Source organism: Bos javanicus, chromosome 17 (assembly GCF_032452875.1).
Source record: "Bos javanicus breed banteng chromosome 17, ARS-OSU_banteng_1.0, whole genome shotgun sequence".
Taxonomy (NCBI): domain Eukaryota; kingdom Metazoa; phylum Chordata; class Mammalia; order Artiodactyla; family Bovidae; genus Bos; species Bos javanicus.
Genome location: NC_083884.1, coordinates 15,314,312 through 15,341,760, shown reverse-complemented (window position 1 = coordinate 15,341,760; position 27,449 = coordinate 15,314,312). Strand labels below are relative to the sequence as shown.

At 40.4% G+C, this 27,449-nt stretch overlaps 1 long non-coding RNA gene across 13 annotated transcripts in view; it reads right to left on the bottom strand.

Moving 5' to 3' along the window:
• Positions 1–27,449, bottom strand: part of LOC133228564 (uncharacterized) — a 253,107-nt gene that overhangs the window by 195,773 nt on the left and 29,885 nt on the right. For 10 of the 13 annotated variants that reach the window (XR_009730258.1, XR_009730255.1, XR_009730265.1 and 7 more), the window contains exon 2: positions 14,352–14,392. This is a non-coding gene — a long non-coding RNA (uncharacterized LOC133228564). Of the gene's footprint in view, positions 1–14,351; positions 14,393–18,937; positions 26,740–27,449 lie in introns of those variants that run through there. The other 3 variants (XR_009730260.1, XR_009730263.1, XR_009730267.1) reach the window with 3 other exon arrangements.

Genomic DNA, 27,449 nt, shown 5'->3' with positions numbered 1-27,449 from the left:
CTATTCAAACTCATGTCCATCGCGTCAGTGATGCCACCAGACCACTTCATCCTCTGCCGTCCCCTTCTCCTCCCGCCCACGAATACTACGCACTAAAAGCCAGCCTAATTACATTTCCTATTCTACTCTCGATTAGCTTCATAGCACGTCCCCTGGAGACTAGAGGAGACCAAGGATGGCACTTGAATCTGCCAGCTCTTCCCCACCTTGATGATGCTTTAGCCTCATCCATTCTCCTCCTCTTCATCATCCCTTTCCCCATAGAAACTGATACTGTCTTAGGAGGAAGGCAAGCAAGAGGAGGAAGTTGTATGAAGGGCTCCACATTTTTATCTAAGAAGTATTACACACTGCTTAAAAAGCCAGTTTTAAATTATTGAGCCAGATAAGGTTTACATTGGGTATTAAGTTGGTTTCACTGCCTTCCAATTAGATGATGGAGGTTGTATGCAAAGATCAAAGTAACTGTAGGCTACATTCATTAATTATCATTTTTCTGTATGCCCAAGTTAGTAGGTTTTACCTTACTAAACTAACATTTATCGAATTGCAACCATGTGTCTGATATTGTGTCTCTCCTTTCTACAAAGAAGTTTAGAGAAAAAATCATGGGATTTTAATATTAGCATCTGAAGAGAATTGCAGAAAAAATCTAGCTCTTCCAAAAAGAGCATATTATTTGTCCAAAGTTATCAGTGGTTCAGTGGCAGAGCCAAGACTTAACTTTGGCTTCCTACTGCTAATCCTCCCACTTATTAGCATATGAAATTACCCAGCCCATAAAAAGTAACCAGCCCAAACTCCAGGGCTATTACTCTAGCCTGGGGTAATTTTGTCTCTAAAGGGACAGAGGAGGCTTCTGTTAAGACTGTATCACAGCTTGAGTTCTTCTCCTGTTAAATACTGCTCTTATCTTCCCTTCAGCAAGTGCTAATCCTAAGAATCAGATCAGATCAGATCAGATCAGTCGCTCAGTCGTGTCCGACTCTTTGCGACCCCATGAATCGCAGCACGCCAGGCTTCCCTGTTTATCACCAACTCCCGGAGTTCACTCAGACTCATGTCCATTGAGTCAGTGATGCCATTCAGCCATCTCATCCTCTGTCTTCCCCTTCTCCTCTTGCCCCCAATCCCTCCCAGCATCAGAGTCTTTTCCAATGAGTCAACTCTTCACATGAGGTGGCCAAAGTACTGGAGTTAACTTTAGCATCATTCCCTCCAAAGAAATCCCAGGGCTCATCTCCTTCAGAATGGACTGGTTGGATCTCCTTGCAGTCCAAGGGACTCTCAAGAGTCTTCTCCAACACCACAGTTCAAAAGCATCAGTTCTTTGGCGCTCAGCCTTCTTCACAGTACAACTTTCACATCCATAATAACCACTGGAAAAACCATAGACTTGACTAGACAGACCTTTGTTGGCAAAGTAATGTCTCTGCTTTTGAATATGCCATCTAGGTTGGTCATAACTTTCCTTCCAAGGAGTAAGCGTCTTTTAATTTCATGGCTGCAGTCACCATCTGTAGTGATTTTGGAGCCCAGAAAAATAAAGTCTGACACTGTTTCCACTGTTTCCCCATCTATTTCCCATGAAGTGATGGGAGCTGATGCCATGATCTTCGTTTTCTGAATGTTGAGCTTTAAGCCAATACTGCCCAATAAACCTTCTACACAAGGAATGTGTTTCCCAAGAAAGTCAACTTAATGGCAGACAGACATAATCTAAGAATGCCACTGGGCTGCAAACACCAGTCATTTCTTATGAACAGTATTCCATTTCAACAAACTGTGTGAACTTCCATACAATTTGGGCACAAACCACACATTAAAGGCTCAATGCCTCCACTAAATGGTCCTGACTTCAGATGTCAGCAGCAAGTTCAAGGGGTCCCCAGGACACCCACACTTCTAGTCAACTGGCTGCAAATTCAATGGTTCTCATGACGCCTTCAGGTTCTATTACTCACTGGTATGTTTCAGAACTCACAAAAGCATTATACTTACAATTACAAGGATCGAACCCAGGTCTCCTGCATTATAGGCAGATTTTTACCCTTTGAACCACAAGGGAAGCCTGACTTACAATTATAGTTTTATAATAAACAAACTCTGGAAAATTCTTAAAGACATGGAATACCAGACCACCTGACTTTCCTCTTGAGAAATCTGTATGCAGGTCAGAAAGCAACAGCTAGAACTGAACATGGAACAATAGACTGGTTCCAAATAGGGAAAGGAGTTCGTCAAGGCTGTATATTGTTACCCTGTTTATTTAACTTATATGCAGAGTACATCATGGGAAATGCTGGGCTGGCGGAAGCACAAGTGGAATCAACAATGCTGGGAGAAATACCAATAACGTCAGATATGCAGATGACACCACCCTTAAAGCAGAAAGTGAAGAAGAACTAAAGAGCCTCTTGATGAAAGTGAAAGAGGAGAGTGAAAAAGTTGGCTTAAAACTCAACACTCAGAAAACTATGGCATCTGGTCCCATCACTTTATGGCAAATAGATGGGGAAACAGTAACACACTTTATTTGGGGGGGCTCCAAAATCACTGCAGATGGTGATTGCAGCCAGGAAATAAAAAGACGGTTGCTTCCTGGAAGAAAAGTTATGACCAACCTAGATAGCATATTCAAAAGCAGAGACATTACTTTGCAACAAAGGTCCATCTAGTCAAAGCTGTGGTTTTTCCAGTAGTCATGTATGGATGTGAGAGTTGGAATATAAAGAAAGCTGAGTGCCAAAGAATTGATGCTTTTGAACTGTGGTGTTGGAGAAGACTCTTGTGAGTCCCTTGGACTGCAAGGAGATCCAACCAGTCCATCCTAAAGGAGATCAGTCCTGAATATTCATTGGAAGGACTGAACCTGTTTCAGCTGAAGCTGAAATTCCAATACTTTGGCCACCTGATTTAAAGAGCTGACTCATTTGAAAAGACCCTGATGCTGGGAAGGATTGAAGGCGGGAGGAGAAGGGGACGACAGAGGATGAGATGGTTGGATGGCATCACCGACTCAATGGACATGGGTTTGAGTAAACTCCAGGAGTTGGTGATAGAGAAGCCTGGCATGCTGCAGTCCATGGGGTCACAAAGAGTAGGACACAACTGAGCGACTGAACTGAACTGAACTGAATAAAGGATACAGCTCTGACTCTTCTCTAACTTGTAAAATAGAGAGTCAAAACTATTCATTACTCATCATTTATATTCTAAAATTTCACTGTACTTCCTAATATTCTGTTACATTGTGTTTCTCTTTCAGTTACAGAAAATAATCTGGCACATGTACAGACATCTTAGAAATTAATTTCAGCTTTCATAATAAAATCTAAAGGTCATGTTTCCATTTGTTTATTTTGTTCATACACTCCCAGACTAAATAAACTGTCCTTCTCACTCTCATATTAGGCATGAACATACTTTTTGAAACATTAAAATTATTTGATGTTAGGTTCTATATCTGCCTTTCAAAGTTATTGACATCAATGGAAATAAAGATGAAAACTTCACCTTTCCTGCATGGTGTTTTCCAATATCCTTAGTGAAGTCACCTAGGGTACCTTCTAGAGGAAGTATCTTTCACATTCATTTATTCCTTCAATGGCATTTTCAATTATTCATTTAGCGTGCATGTATTGCATATAACTAATATATTAGGCATTTGATGGGCACTGTGAATGAAGAGATCTTAAATTTTCTCTAGTTTGGAAAATGCTACAGTTATATAGTTCTAAGAGCCCCAAGATGACTTCTTGAATTTAAAAAAGTAAAGGTTTAGCAACATAAGCAACTTACATCTTTTCATTCAAACTATTAAATTTCAAACCAGTGCCCTTCTCCCCTTTCATAACCTAGGGTAATGTGTCCCTAACATTTAATAGTAACAATTTCCATCAACAAGCTAATCTACTTTTGGTATCAGTTAGGACTGTGTTTACCTCTAAATAACCAAAAATTTGACTAACAGTTGTTTAAGCCATGGGGGTTTATTAACATCATGCAACAGGAAGTCTGAGGGTTGGCAGTTCAAAGGCTCGATGATGTTACCAAGCCAAGAGACTCCTTTCAGCTCCTGTGCTCACAGCTTTGGCAGGGGGTACAAGTGTGCAAGGCGGCACTATACCCTCAGGCACCTGCTAGGAATCAGCTCATCCAGAAGAAAGGAGGAAAGAGACTTCTGTTTATCACATCTCGATCACATGGCTCATCCTAGCGTCAACAAAGTCTAAGGAACATGAATCTTTAAGGTTTTCAGCTATTGCAGTAGAACAAAAGAAAGGGGGGGGGTTATAAATGAATTTGATACAGTCCCATCTATAATATCGGCCACACTCTTCTGAGGCAGTTATTTTCCATGTATCCCATCCCTCCACAAGTCCACACACTCCAGATCAGAATCACCTTTGGGTGTCATATTTCTTAGGTTGGTTGAAGTAAGCAAAATCTGTGAGATATATACTATTCCGGATATAGAGGGAAATCCAATTTCCTTTTATTATGAAATACAGATTGAATATCCAATTCTTAATATTGAGCGTTCAGAGAACTTAAACTCACCTCTGTGTGTTCTAAACTATAAAGCACTCTTACATAAAACTGGTAACCATAGAGTCATTTGATTCAATCTAGATAAACACCAATCACTTTAAAATCCAGGTCTTTCTATTAACAGCAGCATTTAAGAATGTGGATTGGATTTCAGACCTAAAGTGGGCATCCTGGTAACACTGTAACTCTGGTCTGTAAGACCCTCTCAGGGAGAGAGGCAGAATCATAGAGTAGACTGTAAAGCCACTTGTCAGGCAGTCAGAGCTGCCAAGCAACACAACTCGAAGGGGGCTCAGGTCACATACACTATTATGCAGCACATAACACGTGAGGCGCAGGCAAGGGCCTTGCAAAGAGAGTGGCAAGCTCTTTTTCACACAGAGGAAAGCACTGCCCAATCTCTTTCAATCCTATCACATAGGAATACAAGGAAAGTAAACAGGATAAGAGTTTGGGACTTCGCTGGTGGTCCAGTGGCTAAGGCTCCAAGCTTCCAATGCACAGGGCTCAGGTCAGGGATCTGATCCCTGGTCAGGGAACTAGAGCCTGCATACCTCAACTAACACCTGGCACAAAAAAAAAAAAAAAAAAAAAGATAAATAAAAAAAATTTTTATAAGAGAGAGAGAATAAGAGCTTGAGATATCTTAGCTCAGGCTGCAACCTACTGCCCTATTCTCTCATTCACTAAGAAAGAACCATCAGATTAGTCAGAATCATCAGATTACCCCAAATCAATCAAATCATCTTCAACTAACAATGTGGAGGGAGGGACAGAATCTTCCCTGCCAACCCGTCCCTCTAGGGCAGAGGTCTGCAAGCTATAGCCTTTGGGTCAAACCCATCCAGACTTGTGTTTTTGTAAAGCTGTGTTGGAAACAGCTATGTCCTGTTCTTTACTTATGGGCTCTGTCTGCTCTCATGCTACGGTGACAGAGTTGAGTGGTTGTAACAAAGACCATAGGGATCGCAAAATTGAAAACATCTACTAGCTAGCCCTTTACAGGAAAAGTTTGCCAATCTCTAAAGCAACTGACTTGGCAAGACTTTTTGACCATACTCACAATAAAAAATAGTTTTATTGTAATGCAGTCTGCTTCATATAATTATATATGTGTGTGTGTAGATATACAGATATATACAATTTCATAGGACAATAATTACCCCTTATTGTGTATTATATGGGCTTCCCTGGTGGTGGTGGTGATTTAGTCACTAAGTCGTGTTGAACTCTTGAGACTCCCTGCCTGCCAGGTTCCTCTGTCCATGAGATTCTCCAGGCAAGAATACTGGAGTAGGCTGCCATTTCCTTCTCCAGGAAATCTTCCTGACCCAGGAATCAAACCAAACTACAAGGGAAGCCCAGGTTTCCCGGATGGCTCAGTGGTAAAGAACCTGCCTGCAATGCAGGAGATGCGGGTTTGATCCCTGGGTCAGGAAAATCCCCTGGAGGAGGAAATGGCAACCCACTCCAGTATTCTTGTTGGAGAATTCCATGGACAGAGGAGCCTGGCGGGCCACAGTCCATGGGGTTGTAAGGAGTAGGACATGACTAAAGTGACTGAGCACACACGCACACATGTGTTACACACTCTGATATCTTCTCTTCTAGTCCATGACATTTTTTAAAGCTGGTCACACAACCCACTAAACTGACCTGCAAACTGCACCCTCACCAAGGCAGACAGGCAGAATAGTTTCTCCCTATACTTACATACACAGTAAACATGGAAAAGATTATAGCAATTACTATTGTTATTTATTAACTTTCTATTAAAAAATATTTTTGCAGTAAGGGAAAAAATACAGATTTGCCTGAACTCAGTATTCATTTATGCAACCAGTGCTTCAACAAATATTTATATAATACATGTGTTCTGAGTATTTGTTAGGTTCTGCAGGTATAATAGTAAGCAAAACAGACATGGGGCTTAGACTGCAGTAGGAGAAAAAGATTTGAAACAAATACAAAAACATATAATTACTAACTTTCATATGAAGGAAAATCACTAAGTCTCATATTTACAATGTATGCATGCGTGCTGCATGCTCAGTCGTGTTTGACCCTTTGTGACCCCATGGACTATACCCCGCCAGGCTCCTCTGTCCATGGGATTCTCCAGGCAAGAACACTGGAGTGGGTTGCCATTTCCTCCTCCAGGGGATCCTCCTGACCCAAGGATTGAACCGAGTCTCCTGAAGTGGCAGGCAAATTCTTTACCCTGAGTCACAGGGGAAGCCTTACAACATGAGAGGTAGGTGGAAATTAGTCCACTTTTGGAGAGAGTGAGGCTGTTCTACTTGGAATGGTTTTAGTAGGGAAGTGAAATGGCAAATACTGGATGCTTGGGGCTGGTGCACTGGGACGACCCAGAGGGATGGTATGGGGAGGGAGGAGGGAGGAGGGTTCAGGATGGGGAACACATGTATACCTGTGGCGGATTCATTTCGATATTTGGCAAAACCAATACAATATTGTAAAGTTTAAAAATAAAATTTAAAAAAAAATAAAAAAAAGAATGAGAAGTTAATTGGACAAACAGAATGGGAGGGGAAGAGCAGGATGCAAGTCAATTTTAAAGACTAAAGACTTCAGTTAATATTATACAGCATCTCCTACCCCTGTCTAAGCATTTTACACATATCAACTCATAGTTCAGCTAGAAAGAGGCAGATATGAAGCCAGGATCCATGTCCCAAGACACTAGTATAACCAAACAGCTGAATGAGATAAAATGTGATTGGTAGAGCTGGAAGGAAACCTTACAGGATGGGCAAAAGACATACTCCAGCTGTACTTCTGCTTAAACTTCTGAGGATTCTTGGACAAACTGCCCAACTTCTCTGAACTTCACTTCCTTTATTATAAAGTTAAATATTATAAAATTTAAATTAGATACTATATTATACTATTGACTGACATAGGGTAAACTATATTAACCTGCTTTCTAAATTCTGCCCACTCTCTAAACTCAGAGCTCCTTAATTAAAGGCATGGGACTAAATCTAAATTCATCATTCATTCAGCATACTCATATTCACAAATTGTAGGGGGTAGAGTCCAGTACTCTTGGCCTGGAGGATCCCATGGTCGGAGGAGCCTGGCAGGCTGCAGTCCATGGGGTCGCTAAGAGTCAGACACGACTGAGCGACTTCACTTTCACTTTTCACTTTCATGCGTTGGAGAAGGAAATGGCAACCCGCTCCGGTGTTCTTGCCTGGAGAATCCCAGGGGCAGGGGAGCCTGGTGGGCTGCCATCTATGGGGTTGCACAGAGTCAGACACGACTGAAGCGACTTAACAGCAGCAGCAGCAGCAGCAGGTGGTATATATTGGAAGAAAAAAGACAAAAGAGGCATTCCTTCAAAATCCTGAGGGAAAATTATTTTCTTCCCATAATGCTACCTCCAATCTCTCTTTTAAGTGAGTCTAAGGATTTCCGGGGTGGCTCAGATGGTAAAGCGTCTGCCTATAGTAGGGGAGACCCCAGTTTGATCCCTGGGTCAGGAAGAACCCCTGGAGAAGGAAATGGCCACCCACTCCAGTACTCTTGCCTGGAAAATCCCATGGACGGAGGAGTCCGGTAGGCTACCGTCCGTGGGGTCGCTAGAGTCGGACATGACTGAGTGACTAAACTATGTACTATGTAAGGATAGAAAAGATATTTTATAACATGCAAGGTCTCCATTTTACTTCAAATAACCATTTCTTAGGTAGTCACTGGAGAATGTGCTCCACTAAAACAAAGAGGGTAGTAAGCCAAGAAGGAGGAAGACATGGAAAGCTGGACGCAGAAGAAGGCAGAGGCAGAGAGGACGCCCAGCATGATGGTGAGGGGGCCCCAGCAGGTCTACAGAGAGGCCAACTGCAACGGGTCAACAAGGACTCGGAGAGGGCTGTCAACAGGGAAAACAGAAACCTCCAAATTACCACTGCATCTGACTGTGCTGAAAGCATTTCAAACTTCTGTGGGAACCTAGGGGCGAAATTTATAAAGGAGCACAGAAAACGAAGCACGATGTTTTAAATAAAGCAATTATTCATTTTATGAAAGACAAAAATTGGACAAGAAACATAAACATGGGTTAGCTATGTACAATATTTGTAAGTTTATAACTATGTATACAATTACACAAAAATTCATTTATTTACACATTGTGTGTTCATTTACACAAAAATTACGATACGGGGAGGAGAGAGAGAGAGAATGTGTGGCTGTGTCTACAGTGGGTAGCAGAGGGGGACATCTGAGAGTTACAGCCTCCACCTCCACAGAAGGAAGTCAATCAAGAGAAAGTTCAAAATTTTCAAATCATTATCTCACCATTGTCTAACTTTTACTTTTTATTTTAAGGTGTTTTAAGTAAATATAAATTAAAAATCAAGGAAGAGTAGTATATAGTCACACTGAAGAAATAACAGGAGAAAAAAGCTAAAGAAGAGTTGAAGGCAGTGCGGAGAGGAAATTGGGGGTAGGGCAGGCAGAGGAGAGAATAACTGCTTTTCTTTTACGCTTACAGTGGCATCTGTGCAACTGCATGCAATAAATAAAAACTTAATTTTAAAATGACATTTACATTAAATAAGCATCGCTGCAGGCTTCCAGGAAAAGTGTTTTAAGCTATTTAAATATTCCTAGGACTCTCTTAGAATATTGGACAATGATCATAACCTGGACCTTGCATAATAAAAGCTTAAGTGACTTTACAGTGACTTTATTTGGGGTCACTTGGATTATACCTAGGAAAATACTATGAAGTATAAGTATCCCATTTTAGAGGTAAGAAAACCACGTTAAATAATTCACTCAAGAGCATACTGCCAGGGACTTCCCTGGTGGTCCAGTGGTTAAGACTTGGCCTTCTAATACAGGGGGTACCCGTTCAGGGACCTAATTAAGATCCTACATGCCTCGCAACCTTACCAGAACATAAACAACAGAAGCAATACACATTCAATAAAGACTTTAAAAATGATCCACATCCCCCAAAAAACAATTAAAAAAAGAAAAAAAAGCACACTCCCAGTACAAAGAGGTTATATATGTAGCTCCCACATAGCATCAGAGACATTCAATTTTTATTGAATATCAAAAGCACAATTCTAGAAGTCAAAGAATTTTTCTAAGTGTCTAGCTTAACTTTCTTTCACTGAAAGGTGATCATGTTCAAAGTGAAACTGGAAAAGTTATTCACTAAATCATCTAGTAGCACATTTCTACTTTGATATTTATTCTACTGGCCTATTTTACTTTATTATTGTTCTCTTATTTATTGTCAAAAATAAAACGTATTACAAATTCACAATTTGTGAAAAGTTATCAAGAGTAAAGAAATATATAAGCTGTAAAACTCTACGAAATCATGAACATTTATTTATGGGGATGGCAGACAACAAACAATAGTTGTATACTGATGATCTGTGTGAATACCATATGCCCTGGAGTTAGATTCTATTTTTGATAAACTAGTCATTTAAGTGTGAAATTATAGAATATGCCTACAGTACATTACTGCCCACAGATTTAATTGCGGAAAATGTCCTTTAACAGTGTGAACAATCTACGATGAAGAATTTGGCTGAGGGTTAAGACTTCATCAACATTTGAACAGCTTCAAGTAAGTCAAACATTAATTTTGCCTTTTGAAAATCTTTAACTTAAACACTCTTACAAGGTGCTTATTTTTTTGACAAAACCAATGAAACTTGACTCAAAAACTATTCTTAGTTAGGTCACCTAACTAAAGAGTAATGACTACAAATAGGGTAACTATTTTCATAAGTTTTATCATAGTTCCTATTTTCCATGTTCTATAGTAGGTTGGAGTGATGGGGACAAAAATAAAAGGCAATTTTAAATGAAGGGAATGGTTTCCTGCTTCAGTAATGCCTTGATATCTCTCAGTTTCATCTGTCTCTAGTTGGATCCTAGAACTTCCCATATGACTCAGCGGATAAAGAATCTGTGTGCAAGGCACTTTGGTTTTCCCATTATTGCTAATCCCATATCCCTGATGTCTTTATTCTATGTCACACTCTTCAAGTTCTTTCAAGAGGTTTTACTAAGTAGAGTACATGAAGAGATGGAGCCAAAGCAAAAAAAAACACCCAGTTGTGGATGTGACTGGTGATGGAAGCAAGGTCTGATGCTGTAAAGAGCAATATTGCATAGGAACCTGGAATGTTAGGTCCATGAGTTAAGGCAAATTGGAAGTGGTCAAATAGGAGATGGCAAGACTGAACATTGACATTTTAGTAAGATCATGGCATCTGGTCCCATCACTTCATGGGAAATAGAAGGGGAAACAGTGGAAATAGTGTCAGACTTTATTTTTTGGGGCTCCAAAATCACTGCAGATGGTGACTGCAGCCATGAAATTAAAAGACACTTACTCCTTGGAAGGAAAGTTATGACCAACCTAGATAGCATATTCAAAAGCAGAGACATTACTTTGCCAACAAAGGTCCGTCTAGTCAAGGCTATGGTTTTTTCAGTGATCAGGTATGGATGTGAGAGTTGGACTGTGAAGAAAGCTGAGTGCCGAAGAATTGATGGTTTTGAACTGTGGTGTTGGAGAAAACTCTTGAGAGTCCCTTGGACTGCAAGGAGATCCAACCAGTCCATTCTAAAGGAGATCAGTCCTGGGTGTTCTTTGGAAGGAATGATGCTAAAGCTGAAACTCCAGTACTTTGGCCACCTCATGTGAAGAGTTGACTCATTGGAAAAAAATCCTGATGCTGGGAGGGACTGGGGGCAGGAGGAGAAGGGGAAGACAGAGGATGAGATGGCTGGATGGCATTGCCGACTCGATGGATGTGAGTTTGAGTGAATTTCGGGAGTTGGTGATGGATAGGGAGGCCTGGTGTGCTGCAATTCATGGGGTCACAAAGAGTTGGACACGACTGAGTGACTGAACTGAACTGAACTGAACTAAAATGGACTGGAATTGGTGAATTTAACTCAGATGATCATTATATCTACTACTGGCCGCTTGAATCCCCTAGAAGAAATGGAGTAGCCAACATAGTAAACAAAAGAGGCTGAAATGCAGTATGTGGATGCAATCTCAAAAATGACAAAATGATCCCTGTTCATTTCCAAGGCAAACCATTCAATACCACACTCTATTTCCCAACCACTGATGCTGAAGAAGCTGAAGTTGAACAGTTCTATGAAGACCTACAAGAACTAACACCCGAAAAAGATGTCCTTTTCATTATAGGGGACTGGAATGCAAAAGTAGGAAGTCAAGAGATACTTGGAGCAACAGACAAATTTGGCTTTGGAGTACAAAACGAAGCAGGGGAAAGACTAACAAGAGTTTTGCCAAGAGAACACACTGGTCATAGCAAACACCTTCTTCCAACAACACAAGAGAAGACTCTACACGTGGACAAGACCAGATGGTCAATACCAAAATCAGATTGAGTATATTCTTTGCAGCCAAAGATGGAGAAGCTCTATACAGTCAACAAAAACAAGACTGGGAGCCAACTGTGGTTCAGATCATGAACTGTGTATTGCCAAATTCAGACTTAAATTGAACAAAGTAGGGAAAACCACTAGACCATTCAGATATGACCTAAATCAAACCCCTTTCGATTATACAGTAGACGTGACAAATAGATTCAAGGGATTAGACCTGACAGACAGATTGCCTGAAGAACTATGGATGGAGGTTCGTGACATTGTACGGGAGGCAGGGATAAAGACCAGCCCCAAGAAGAAGAAAGGCAAAAAGGCAAACTGGTTGTCTGAGGAGGTCTTACAAATAGCTGAGAAAAGAAGACAAGAAAGGTAAAGGAGAAAAGAAAAGATATACCCATTTGAAGGCAGAGTTCCAAAGAATAGCAAGGAGAGATAAGAAAGCCTTCCTCAGTGAATAATGCAAAAAACAGAGGAAAACTATAGAATGGGAAAGACTAGAGATCTTGTCAAGAAAATTAGAGATACCAAGGAAACATTTCATGCAAAGATGGGCACAATAAAGCACAGAAATGGTATGGACCTAACAGAAACAGAGATACTAAGGAGAGGTGGTAAGAATACAGAGAAGAACTATACAAAAAAGATCTTCATGACGCAGATAACCACAGTGGTGTGATCACTCACCTAGGGCCAAACATCCTGGAATATGAAGTCAAGTGGGCCTTAGGAAGCATCACTACAAACAAAGCTAGTGGAGGTGATACAATTCCCATTGAGCTATTTCAAATCCTAAAAGATGATGCTGCCCTCAATATGCCAGCAAATTTGGAAAACTCAGCAATGGCCACAGAACTGGAAAAGGTGAGTTTTCATTTCAATCCCAAAGAAAGGCAATGCCAAAGAATATTCAAACTACCACACAACTGCACTCATCTCACACACTAGCAAAGTAATACTCAAAATTCTCCAAGCCAGGCTTCAACAGTACCTGAACTGAAACTTCCAGATGTCCAAGCTGAATTTAGAAAAGGCAGAGGAACCAGAGAACAAATTGGCAACATCCATTGGATCATCAAAATAGCAAGAGAGTTCCAGAAAGGCATCTACTTCTGCTTTATTGACTATGCCAAAGCCTTTGACTGTGTGGATCACAACAAACTGGAAAATTAACAAAGAGAGGGGAATACCAGACCACCTGACCTGTCTCCTGAGAAATATGTACTCAGGTCAAGAAGCAAAAGTTAGCACTGAACATGGAACAACAGACAGGTTCCAAATAGGGAAAGGAGTACTTCAAGGCTGTATATTATCACCCTGCTTATTTAACTTAAATGCAGAGTACATCATGAGAAACGCTGGGCTGGATGAAGCACAAGCTGGAATCAAGATTGCTGGGAGAAATATCAATAACCTCAGATATGCAGATGATGCCACCCTTAAGGCAGAAAGCGAGACCTAAAGAGCCTCTTGATGAAAGTGAAAGCAGAGAGTGAAAAAGTTGGCTTAAAACTCAACATTCAGCAAACTAAGACCATGGCATCTGGTCCCATCACTTCATGTCAAATAGATGGAGGAAACAGTGCAGACAGACTTTATTTTGGGGGGCTCTAAAATCACTGCAGATGGTGTCTGCAGCCATGAAATTAAAAGACACTGGTTCCTTGGAAGAAAAGCTATGATCAACCTAGACAGCATATTAAAAAGCAGAGACATTACTTTGCAACAAAGGTCCATCTGGTCACAGCTATGGTTTTTCCAGTAGTCATGTATGGATGTGAGATTTGGAATATAAAGAAAGCTGAGCACCAAAGAATTGATGCTTTTGAACTGTGGTGTTGGAGAAGACTCTTGAGAGTCCCTTGGACAACAAGGAGATCCAACCAGTCCATCCTAAAGGAATCAGTCCTGAATATTCATTGGAAGGACTGATGTTGAAACTCCAATACTTTGGCCACCAGATGTGAAGAACTGACTCCCTGGAAAAGATCCTGATGCTGTGAAAGATTGAAGGTGGGAGGAGAAGGGGACGACAGAGGATGAGATGGTTAGATGTCATCACTGATGCGATGGACATGAGTTTGAGTAAGCTCTGGGTACTGGTGATGGCCAGGGAAGCCTGACATGCTGCAGTCCATGGGGTCGCAAAGAGTCAGACATGACTGAGCGACTGAACTGATATGTAACAAGAGATTTAAGCAAAAGAGACATTGTTAGAGAGAAAAAGAGGAGGTTATGAGGGAGGCTCAAGAAGGAGAGTATATATGTATACTTTTAGCTGAGTCACATTGTTGTAAAGCAGAAATCAACACCACATTGTAAAGCAATTACCTCAAGTAAAATAATTTTAATACAATAAAAAGAGGACTTACAGAAGCTCATGTAACTGGAGGAAGACTTGAGCAGGAAGCATCTGTGAAAGGAAAAGAATCCAGTCAGCTCAAAACATCGTTACCATGAAATGACACAACTCCAAACATCTCTTGTCCCTATGAGTTGTGAAAAATTAATAAACAGAAACCTCAATGAAATAGATTTGGGAGACCAGAAGGGGAGATCTCATGCCCTGTGAGCATAGCAGAGCCTAACAGAAGACGACGACTCCTCTTCTTTCCTGGCAAGGACACGAAGAGCCACAACCTCCTCTTTGTTCACTAGAGCTCTCCCCTGCTCCAATTCCCTCTACAAGACAATTCTCCTTCCCCTGCTGTGCAGGGGACATGCAGGTTGGCTCATCATGGCTATAGACCCTCAGACTGCAAGTCTGCTGATCCTAAATAAACCCATCTCTGCTAGAGAAATATCTGGCAGTCTATTTGCTTTTGTTTTTAAATATTATTTTTTTGATGTGGACTGTTTTTAAAGTTTTTGTTGAATTTGTTCCAATATCGCTTCTGTTTTATGGTTGTGTTTGCTTGTTTGTTGAGGCATGTGGGACTTCGCTCCCAGAACAGGGATTGAACCTGAACCCCTGCACTGGAAGGCAAAGTCCCCACCACCAGACTGCCAGGGAAGTCTTGGCCTAGCCTTGGTCACATACAGCAGAGAACAAAATCCAATGACAGCAGGATTCCACAAAATTCACATGAGTGGAGAGTGGGATGGAAATACCACTAAGGGAAGGATTGCTATTAAAAAAAAAAAAAAAAAAAGGTGGGAGGTAACTGTTCATAGACACAGAGGCAGGGGGAATATGTATGAACTTGATAAGCATGCTACTCACTCAAGTGTCAAAGACCTACATGCATCTCTACCCAGCTATTAACCCTCTCCTTTTGTAAAATAGGTGCTCCCTGCTCCTGTTTAAGCAGAAAATCTCCTGAGGTGCTTACAGCCCATACTTTACCATCTCTTCTTTTGCCATCTCTCTCCAATATTTTTCCCAATCTCTCTTCTAATATGCTTTATCTTACCACACAAATAGCCCCAAATCTCCCCCATCCTAAAAACAAGTCCTTCTGACAAATGTTTCCTTTGGCAAACTCTTTCTTCTTTTCCACCAAGCTCCCAGGAAGGGAAGCCCATGTACTTCCGACTTCCTCCCTGCCTCAGCATCCTGGCTTAGTTTACACTGTCTCACTGGACTGCACTTCTCGAGTCAAAAACAACTTCCTGTCACATCTAGTTGGCATATTCTGGCCCCTGCTTTTGCAAGTTAGAATACCACAGTGGTTTAAGAACATCAACGATGTAGTCACGTCCAGGGTTCTCGATCTTGACTTTGCCACTTACCTTAGGCAACTTATTTCTTCTCTCTATTTTCTTATCCATGAAGAATGGTGAATAAAAATACCTATAGCACAGATTTAACTTGAAGTGAAAGTGAAAGTGTTAGTCACTCAGTCATGTCTGACTCTTTGCCACCCCATGGACTGTAGCCCACCAGACTGCTATGTCCATGGAGTTCTCCAGGCAAGAATACTGGAGTGGGTTGCCATATCCTTCTCCAGGAGAACTTCCTGACCCAAGGATCAAACCCAGGTCTCCTGCATTATAGGCAGATTTTTACCGTCTGAGCCACAAGGGAAGCCCCTTAAATTGAAGGGGTCAAAGCACAGCCTGACATATAGTAAGAGCAACGTAAGTTGTAAGCTACTGGGCCTTTTTTAATGGTATTTAATATTATTAATAATATCCTTAAAATCCTTCAGTTTCCTTGGCTTCTGTGATATTATTCTCTTGAAGTTCTTCTCCTCCTCTGTCATCTTTTCAAGTTCCTCTTTCATTATCTGACTCTTAAGTTACTCTGGGTTCTTTTCGTTTTTCATTTGACACACTGTCCTTTGAGAAACTGTATCCACTCCCATGGTCCAAGTACCCTTATAATGAACACTTCTCTGTGCTCACTCCCTCCCTCTCTCTCTCTTTCCCTCTCCAGCTGTCTGTCATTTCACCCAACAAATAAGCATTGACAGTTATTCTCTGCCAGGCATCATGCCAAGCATTCTGACCCAGATTCCTGCCAGAGCTCCAGAGCCACAAAACCCATTTGACCTCTCTTGAGGTGTCTCAAAGGCACCTCACGTTCGAGGCGTCCAGAAGTCCCTAATCTTTCAAATGTGTTCCTCATTCCGTATTCCCTGACCCAGAGACAAGGGCTTTCACTCACTAGGGTGCCCAATCCAGAATCCAAAGAGCTACACCTGAGCTCTACACCAGGCCCCTCTCTGCTTCTAATTAGTGGCTAAACTCTACCTCTTGAACATTTGCCTGTTGTATGGAGTTTGATAGGTCAGGAAGCGACAGTTAGAACTGGACATGGAACAAGAGACTGCTTCCAAATAGGGAAAGGAGTACATCGAGGCTGTATATTGTTACCCTGCTTATTTAACTTATATGCAGAGTACATCATGAGAAACGCTGGGCTGGAGGAAGCACAAGCTAGAATCAAGATTGCCGGGAGAAACATCAATAACCTCAGATATGCAGATGACACCACCCTTAAGGCATAAAGCAAAGAAGAACTAAAGAGGCTCTTGATGAAAGTGAAAGAGGAGAGTGAACAAGTTGGCTTAAAACTCAACACTCAGAAAACTAAGATCATCTGGTCCCATCACCTCATGGGAAATAGATGGGGAAACAGTGGAAACAGTGACAGACTTTATTTTGGGGGGCTCCAAAATCACTGCAGATGGTGACTGCAGCCATGAAATTAAAAGACGCTTGGTCCTTGGAAGAAAAGCTATGACCAACCTAGACAGCATATTAAAAAGCAGAGATATTACTTTGCCAACAAAGGTCCATCTAGTCAAAGATATGGTTTTTCCAGTAGTCATGTGTGGGTGTGAGAGTTGGACTATAAAGAAAGCTGAGTGCCAAAGAATTGATGCTTTTGAACTGTGGTCTTGGAGAATACTCTTGAGAGCCCCTTGGACTGCAAGGAGATCCAACCAGTCCATCCTAAAGGAAATCAGTCCTGAATATTCATTGAAAGGACTGATGCTGACGCTGAAACTCCAATATTTTGTCCACCTGATGCGAAGAATTGACTCATTGGAAAAGACCCTGATGCTGGGAAAGATTGAAGGCTGGAGAAGAAGGGGACGACAGAGGATGAGATGGCTGGATGGCATCACCAACTCAATGGACATGAGTTTGAGTCAACTCCGAGAGTTGGCAATAGACAGGGAGGCCTGGCGTGCTGCAGTCCATAGGGTCACAAAGAGTCGGATACAACTGAGCAACTGAACTGAACTGAACTGATGGAGGTTGAGTTCCCTGGGCTCTCAAGTCACAGCTATACCATTTTCTGACTCCATAACATAAGTTGTCTAGCCTCTCTAGACCTTATTTTTCTCTTCTGTAATATGGGGATGAATATTCCTTCATAAGGATGTGTATGTGTCTGCGTGTGTGTGTTTAGTTGCTAAGCCATGTCTGACTCTTTGCAACCCCTTGGATGGTAGCCCACCAGTCTCCTCTGTCAGTGGGATTTCCTAGGCCCCACTGGTGCCACCTGGGAAGCCCAAGAATACTGGAATGGGTTGTCATTTCATTCTCCAGGGGATCTTCCCGACCCAGGGATCAAACCCACGTCGCCTGCATTGGCAGGCTTCTTTTCTGCTGAGCCACCAGGGTGCTGCCACAGGGACATGGTGAGTATTAAATGCAACAGTCCATGAACCGTACACAGCACTGTGCGTAGCACATAGAAAGCATTCAATAAATAAAGATTATTTTATTAGCTCATCCTTACTGACACTATATTTGTTTAAACCTCTGACCTTTTTTGGCTAGCATCCTAACCGGTCAGCAGTAGCATCCTATCCAGTCTCCTTATATCTTACCTTGTGCCTCATCAATCCATTCTTCATACCACTACCCAAAAATCTGACATAAAACACATTAGCGTAAAATAGAAATGCAGTGAACTCAGAAGTGAATAATTCACAGCCTCTGAATTAATCACATATGGTGGGGGGAAGTCTCCCCATATTGAATCTATATAAAAATTAGTATCAGATCAATGGTAAAGATAAGGGCCTTGTAATCAATTTTCAAACACAAATCGCATTTCCAAAATACTGGCAAACTTCCTCCATAGCAAATACTATTCATATCCATTAAACTTGGCCAAAGTAAGTGGTTAAGGTCATTTACGAAAAGATTCTAATTCCTGATTCTTTGTTAATTGACCAAAATATAAAAGAGATGAATGTTTACAACTAAATTCAATACCAAAGGAAGCCCACTAAGAAGAGAAGCTATATAACACCAAATTTTTGATAAGCATTTTTAAAATTCAGAATTGTCAACAACCTGTAAGTTTAATGAACCTTTTCATCATGCCCTGAAAAAAAAATTGCATGAAGCAGCATTTTCTCTATTATTTATTTAACATTTTTAGTCAAATACACTTACAAAATTATTATTATTCACTCGCTAAACAAACAAGGGTACGCTAATTTTTTTTATTTTTTACCTCAAAAGTACCAGAGGGAAGAAATATTCAGAATACCTCATTTTTCATAGTTGAGTCAGCTGTGCTTTTAAAAGCTTCTGCAGCAAACCAAACCTTATGGGATAACTAATGTCTTCATTACTGCTTTCTTTGTAACTTCATCTGTCATATAATCCCATCTTGAGCTACGTTATTAAAAAGTTATAAAACGTAGAGATAGGGAGATCAAGATTAGTTCCTTCACAAATGAAACCATAAAATCAATGAAGCACCATTATTCACACATAGATAAAAGGAAATGTACAACTTTTGCTGATATTATGCCCCCAAAATACTTAAAAGGCAGAGTTTCCACATCATTGTACAAGTCCTGGTCACAAATTTCTTATCATGTGCATGTATTTGAAGAGTTGAGAAGGCAACTTGTTCAGAGAATTTGTTAAATGGCTAAAGACAAGAGACAATTCTAAACAGAAGGTATTTTTGAAAATTATATCTCTGTCCAAACTACAAGAATCTTATTTCCAAAATATATTTGTTAGTAAATAATGCATCAGAGTCTTCTGAAATATTTGCAACTCAAATTTATACATTCCTTAGCCCTGTCTAGAATTAAAAGTGCACAGATCTAAAGTGTTTATTTTTTGTGGCAGTCTGGCTTTCAGACCATATGAAAAAAACAAACACTGGCATTTAACTTAAAATAAATTTTAACAACGAATAGGACTAATAACATATTTAACTTCTGGCCTAATAACAGCAGTTCCCATAGGTTGCAATAAGAGAAAAACAGCAAGCATAATGTGATGAAAGAAATATACATGAATTAGATGAGATTAACAATTCTCTACAAAGCCTATTCAAACTGCTGATGAAACTTTCTGAAAGGTTACATGAATCATTTTTAACCTTTCAATTTTGGCTTACAGTTACTATATTCTTCAAAAAAATCATTAGCAATAATCAAGAGTTTCACATTATTGAGAAAAGAAATCTTGAAAGAAGCAGTAGTTTCTCTTTCATTTGACATATCAAGTCTCTTTCGACCACGTGCCCAATCTCTGGAGATAAATTCAGTAGCATGGTCTCAAGAACACCCTCCCTCGGTCAGTCCCATTCTCAAACCAAAGATGACAGTGCTGCCAATATATTGCTGTTACGTTATGATAGACAACCGGGGTAACATATTACTCCATTTAGTTCAACAGGCCGGATTCACCAAGGCATCTCTTTCCTTTCTATCACTCACCAACACACATTTTCTACCGCAAACTTAGCTTTACCTCCCATTCTGTGCAACAGAGGCTTGGGAACAAACATCCAATTATCCACACCATAATTATTGTCTCTACTTTATAATACTCTACAAAGGCACTGTGGTGTAGCAGAAATCACATGAAGTTTGAAATAAGGCAGATAGTGGTTAGAATCCCAAGATGACTTACTAGATATAAGCCCTTGAGAAAACTACTCAGCCTGAATCTGTATCATTATCTGTAAAATAGGAGGAACAATACTTCATCAGCAAATTTGTTGTAAAACTTAAATGTAGTATATAAAGTACCCATCCCCACCAAATAATAAATACAAAGGCATACATTAAAGCAACAAGTTTTCATTCTTTCTGCACAGCAAGGTCATGCTTTGTACTGTTATCTATAAAAAGGTAACAAGGCCTCCATGAATTATTTAATCTCACTCCCTGCGGTCCATCACCAATCCATTCCCCACTTCTGTTGCTTTCATTCCTAGCCAGGTGATCCTATGAGAATGCCCCAAAATTCCTACATAGAAGGTATTAGGAGCCACAATCTGGTAAGAAGGAGACATTAGAAAGACTATCTTAAAGCTGAATTTGTACAATAGGGTTACTGTTTTGGTTCCAGTAAAAAGAGGGATTTTTGCATTGACTTTGTGCTTGAAAAGCAAGCAACCTGACTTTATCTATGCTATATGTTACAGGAGTTTTCAGGAGGCTGATGGAGATACAAAGCACCTTAAAAAAAATCTCCCTTCTCCAGACATACAGATGGCCAACAATCACGTGAAAAGATGCTCAACATTGCCAAATATTAGAGAAATGCAAATCAAAACTACAATGAGGTACCACCTCACATCATCAGAACGGCCATCAGTAAGGTCTATATCCTGCATACCTAGAGCCAGACATCCTAGAATGTGAAGTTAAGTGGGCCTTAGGAAGCAGCACTACAAACAAAGCTAGTGGAGGTGATGGAACCCCAGCTGAGCTATTTCAAATCCTAAAAGATGAAGCTGGGAAAGTGCTGCACTCAATATGCCAGCAAATTTGGAAAACTCAGCAGTGGCCACAGAACTGGAAAAGGTCAGTTTTCACTCTAATCCCAAAGAAGGGCATTGCCAAAGAATGTTCAAACCACTGCACAATAGCACTCATTTCACATGTTAGCAAGGTAATTCTCAAAATCCTCCAACCTAGGCTTCAACAGTATGTGAACCAAGAACTTACAGATGTACAAGCTGGATTTAGAAAAGGCAAAGGAACCAGAGATCAAATTGGCAACATCTGTCGGATCACAGAAAGAGCAAGAGAATTCCAGAAAAACATCTATTGCTGCTTCATTGACCAAAGTTTTTGACTGTGTGGATCACAACAAACTATGGAAAATTCTTCAAGAGATGGGAATACCAGACCACCTTACCCGCCTCCTGAGAAACCTGTATGTACATCAAGAAGCAACAGTCAGAATCAGACATGGAACAATGGACTGCTTCCAAATGGGAAAAGGAGTACATCAAGGCCATATATTGTCACGCTGCTTATTTAAAATATATGCAGAGTACATCATACAAGATGCCAGGCTGGATGAAACAGAGGCTGGAATCAAGATTGCCGGGAGAAATATCAACAACCTCAGATATGCAAATGACACCACCCTAATGGGAGAAATCCAAGAGGGAACTAAAGAGCCTCTTGATGAAGGTTAAAGAGGAGAGTGAAAAAACTGACTTAAAACTCAACATTCATAAAACTAAGATCATTGCATCCAGTCCCATCACTTCATGGCAAATAGATGGGGAAACAATGGAAACAGTGACAGACTTTATTTTCTTGAGCTCCAAAATCACTGCAGATGGTGACTGCAGCCATAAAATTAAAAGACGTTTGCTCCTTTAATACTTAGATAGCAGGTATGAAAAAGAAGAGACATCACTTTGCTGACAAAGGTCTGTATAGTCAGAGCTATGGTGTTTCTAGCAGTCATGTACGGATGCAAGAGTTGAACCATAAAGAAGGCTGAGTGCCAAAGAACTGAGGCTTTCAAACTGCGGGGCTGGAGAAGACTCTTGAGAGTCCCTCGGACAGCAAGGAAATCAAACCAGTCAATCCTAAAGGAAGTCAACCCTAAATATTCACTGGAAGAACTGAGGCTGATGCTGAATTTGAAGCTCCAATACTTTGGTCACCTGATGCAAAGAGCTGACTCACTGGAAAAGACCCTGATGCTGGGAAAGATCGAGGGCAGGAGGAGAAGGGGGTGACAAAGGATGAGATGTTTGGATGGCATCATTAAACTGAATGGACATGAGTTTGAGCAAACTCTGGGAGATAGTGAACGACAGGGAAGCCTGGTGTGCTGCAGTCCATGGGGTCTTCAAGAGTTGAACACAACTTGGCAACTGAACAACGACAGTGTGTTACTTTTTAATTTATTGTACGTATGTTTATTGAGTACTTACTGTGTGCCAAAAACTGAGAATAAAATGGTGAATAAAAACAGTATTTCCCCTTCCTTGGTGATGCTTGCATACAATCAGGGGAAAGCACCACCAATCCAATTATCATCAAATTGAAAACATTAACTATGAAAAATGTTGCAAGGTGAAGAACATGATGCTGTAAGAAGGCCAATTTGCCAAAAATCAATTTGCAGCAAGCCAATTTGCCAAAAGTCAATTTTCCAAATGACTGATTCATTGAATTCCCTAACAGAAAATTCACTGAAAGATAGTTCATCCAAAACCAATTTCTAGAAAATCAATTTGATGAAAAGTAGTCTTTCAGATCATCACTTCATCAAATGACCAATTTACTGAATTATTGAGGATTTTTTGAAGTCTTAATTTCACAGAAGTTTCAATGCAGTCCTTTCATGACAGCTCTTTAACCTCAAATTTGACAGTCTGTCTGGGCTGGATATCAATTTCATGTTTTCACATTTCAGATGCCAAGTCCTTCTCTAAAGCCCAATGATCCAGTACTTTAATGTAAGCAAATGGTGGGTTGCTTCTTATATGTAGTTACTGTCTTTAGGTTTGAGCTTTTTCCAGAAAGTTTGCTGCAAAAACACATCCTTGACCTGGGTGATGAACTGGTCTCCTGAAAGTTGGTTTTTGCTAAATTGGTTTTTAGCAAATTGGTCATTCATGGAACTGACCCTAAGTTTATTGTTTCTCAGTGAAATTACCTAAAGGCAATACTTTGGAACTGGGGAATTTGGCCTTTCATGGCAGGGACAGAAGACTTTATTGAGGAAAACATAACTGAACTAAGGTCAGAAGGATAAATTTTAAAATCAACCAAGTAAAAGGAGGAAGGATCAAAAGGCAAAGAATATGCAAAAACTATTTGAAAGGGCAAAGAATGTTCAAACTATTGCACAATTGCACTCATCTCACGTGCTAGCAAAGTAATGCTCAAAATTCTCCAAGCCAGGCTTCAACAGTACATGAACGGAGAACTTTCAGATGTTCAAGTTGGATTTAGAAAAGGCAGAGTAACCAGAGATCAAATTGACAACATCCGTTCAATCATAGAAAATGCAAGAGAATTCCTGAAAAACATCTACTTCTGCTTCATTGACTACACTAAAGTTTTTGACTGTGTGGATCACAACAAACTTTGGAAAATTCTTAAAGAGATAGGAATATCAGACCATCTCCTGAGAAATCTGTATGCAGGTCAAGAAGCAACAGTTAGAACTAAACATGGAACAACAGACTGGTTCCAAATTGGGAAAGAAGTATGTTAAGGTTGTATATTATCAGCCTGCTTATTTAACTTATAAGCAGAGTACATCATGTGAGATGCAGGGCTAGATGAAGCACAAGCTGGAATCAAGATTGCCGGGAGAAATATCAGTAACCTCAGCTATACAGATGACACCACCTTAATGGCAGAAAGCTAAGAGGAACTAAAGAGCCTCATGAGGAAAGTGAAAGAGAGTGAAAAAAGCTGGCTTAAAACTCAATATTCATAAAACGAAGATCATGGCATCTGGTCCCATCACTTCACGGCAAATAGATGGGGAAACAATGGAAACAGTGACAGACTTTCTTTTCTAGCGCTCCATGAAATTAAGACGCTTGCTTCTTGGAAGAAAAGTTATGACCAACCTAGACAGCATATTAAAAAGCAGAGACATTACTTTGCCAACAAAGGTCTGTCCAGTCAAAGCTATGGTTTTTCCAGTAGTCATGTATGGATGTGAGAGTTGGATCATAAAGAAGGCCAAATGCTGAAGAACTGATGCTTTTGAACTGTGGTGATGGAGAAGACTCTTGAGAGTCCCTTGGACTGCAAAGAGATCCAACCAGTCCATTCTAAAGATCAGTCCTGGGTGTTCATTGGAAGGACTGATGCTGAAGCTGAAGCTCCAATACTTTGCCCCCCTGATGTGAAGAACTTACCATTGAAAAACACAGTGATGCTGGGAAAGGCTGAAGGCAGAACAGGATGACACAGGATGAGATGGTTGGATGGCATCATCGACTCGATGGATATAAGTTTGAGCAAGCTCTAGGAGTTAGTGACAGACAGGGAAGCCTGGTGTGCTGCAGTCCATGGAGTCGCAAAGAGTCAGACACAATTAAGTTACTGAACTGAACTGACTAATTTGAAAGGAAGAAGCACTGAAATCAGGAGAGTTTGCAGAATGGTCAGTGTGGGTCAAGTACAAAGAACATGTGGGGAGCATAGTGTGAACTGAGTCCAGAGATATGGCTGGGAGCTAGACCATGCTGCATCTCATAGACCGTAATAAAAATCTCTGTTCTTTGAAAAATGTGGAATTTTAATACATTTTATGTACAGGAATGATACGACCAGATTACACTTTAAAAGATTATTCTGCAAGTGGTGTGGATATCATGTTTTAAGAATATGGTGGTATAGGCTATTTTCTTACCTGGAAATTTATTATTGAAGTAGTTCAGAAGAGAGAAGGTAGTACTTAGACTAGGGAACAGAAAACAGTGGAGAAAGTTATTTAAGAGGTCAAAACAGCATAATCTGTTATGCAGTGTTTGACATGGAGATGAAAAACAGGAATGTAGGGAAATGTCTCAGACAACTCCTAGATTTCTGGTTTGCATAGCTAGATTGTGGTGCCATTCCTCAGAAAGGGAAAACTAGAAGACCAGATTCGTATAAGATCCTCTCAGTGTATTGCTGTATATTTGTACATTTTAGCTATCTATCAGAATATCTTCTTTCAAACTTTAAGTTACTGAGAAATGAAATGTGAATTTAATTGAGTCTGAATACATTGAGTCTGTTGCTGTTGTTCAGTTGCTAAGTTGTATCCGACTCTTTTCAACTTCAGGACTGCAGCACACCAGGCTTCCCTGGTCCTTCACTCTCTCTCAGAGTTTCCTCAAACTCACATCCATTGTGTCAATGATGCCATCCAACCATCTCATCCTCTGTCGTCCCCTTCTCCTCCTGCCTTCGATTTTTCCCAAAACCAGAGTCTTTTCCAATGAGTCAGCTTTTTGCATCAAGTGGCCAAAGTATTGGAGCTTCAGCTTCAGCATCAGTCCTTTCAATGAATGAATATTGAAAGTTGATTTCTTGTTGGATTGATTGGTTCAGTCTCTGTGCTGTCCAGGGACTCTCAAGAGCCTTCTCCAGTGCCCTGTAGTGTGGGTATTCCATAAATCATAATCATCTTCATCCAGCCTCCATCATTACTAGATTTGGTGCAACTGACTTAGTCTCTCTGTGCCCCAGTTTCCTCAGCCTTAAAATGGAAATAATACCAGTGCCTGCCCGGGAAGAAACTAGCTAGCAGTGTTTCCACAATCCATTCTCTCCCTTTACTGAAGGGAGGCCCCTAGAAAAGAAGGACACTGACCTAGTTGAACCTCCTTATGAACATAATGACAAATCTCCTAGCAAATCTGAAGCAAAGTCAATTATGCCAAATTATCATGTCACCCAATGATGCCAGTGAGATCTCTGACTCTTGTCTGACTGGAGAATACAATCTTTGTGTTAAGATTACTACATCAGAGGACACTAGTGAGGACTAAATGAGTCCATGCTTGTGAAAATGGAGTGCCAACTCGGTTAGCAGGCACTCATTAAGCTGGCGACTATTAATAATATATTATTATAATACCAAAAAACAGTAAGAGCTATCATTTACAGAGTGCATATTATGTGACCGGCAATTAAGCTAAGGGTCTTCCAGGGATTATCTCATTTAATCACCAAAAAAGCCCTAAGTTCTATGTTTTTACCATTATATAAGAAGCCTGAAGCCCGGAGGTTAGTTTTCCCAGTCATACAGCTAGGGAATTGTGGTACTAAGTTTTACACCCAGGCAGTCTAACTCACCAGTTGAGCTCTTGTCCCTAATTCCAAATAACACTGCCTTGCTACACTCCCGCCTCTGAAAGCTCACTACAGTGTCTGTCCGGGTACTATTTTAGTATGATGAAAGCACAATTTATTAAGAAGCACCAAAATGGCACTCAAAATGTTAATATAGTTTCTAAATATACATGAGTTCCATTGAGGGAGCTGCTAACCTCAGGAGAAGTAAAAACAGAGAAAACTATTATTTTTACTCCATTTCTCAACATGTAATGACCATTTGATATTCCACTGAGCACAGCCCCCTTGTGCTGCCCCCAAAAGAGGCATAGGGCTGGTCAGTTATGAAACCATGAAATAAAACTGGAGTTGTAGGAAAATTACCACAAGGTTTGGTGAGTTTTTCTCTCTATGCTCATATCACTTAAGTTATTTTATCTCCTTATTGTTATCTTATAAACAACAATAGGGATAAACAAAGCAAAAGAAGAGATGCAAGTTAACTCAACTTTGCGTACAGCAATAATTAACAAATATGGCTAAAATATTATTTTGGAGGGTGAAAGAGTATTGATTTGAAATCACGTTTAGAAATGACATAGGCTTTCCACAGCCTCTATTACATAAAAGTTATAAGCCACAGGCACTCAATTTAGTCTTGTTTCATTCATTACGGCCGTTCCCTTTTTAATAAAATCATCTGTATATTGGACACGAAATCTTATTCCCATGAATTTTACAACACACACAATCCTGAGAATAAAATAACTATATATCAGTGTCCCTGGCACTGACACAGGAAAGTGGAAGATTATCTAATGTTACCCAAGAAGCATTATGGTAGCCATGTTCCTGCCGATTGTGGTTTTCAGTCTAGATATCAAACAGGAAGCATTTTTCCTGCTAAACGGAGCAGACCACAGCCTTGAAGAAAACAGGACGTGGCAAAGAGAACCAGGTGCACAGAAGCCATGTGAGGAAAGGGCCATA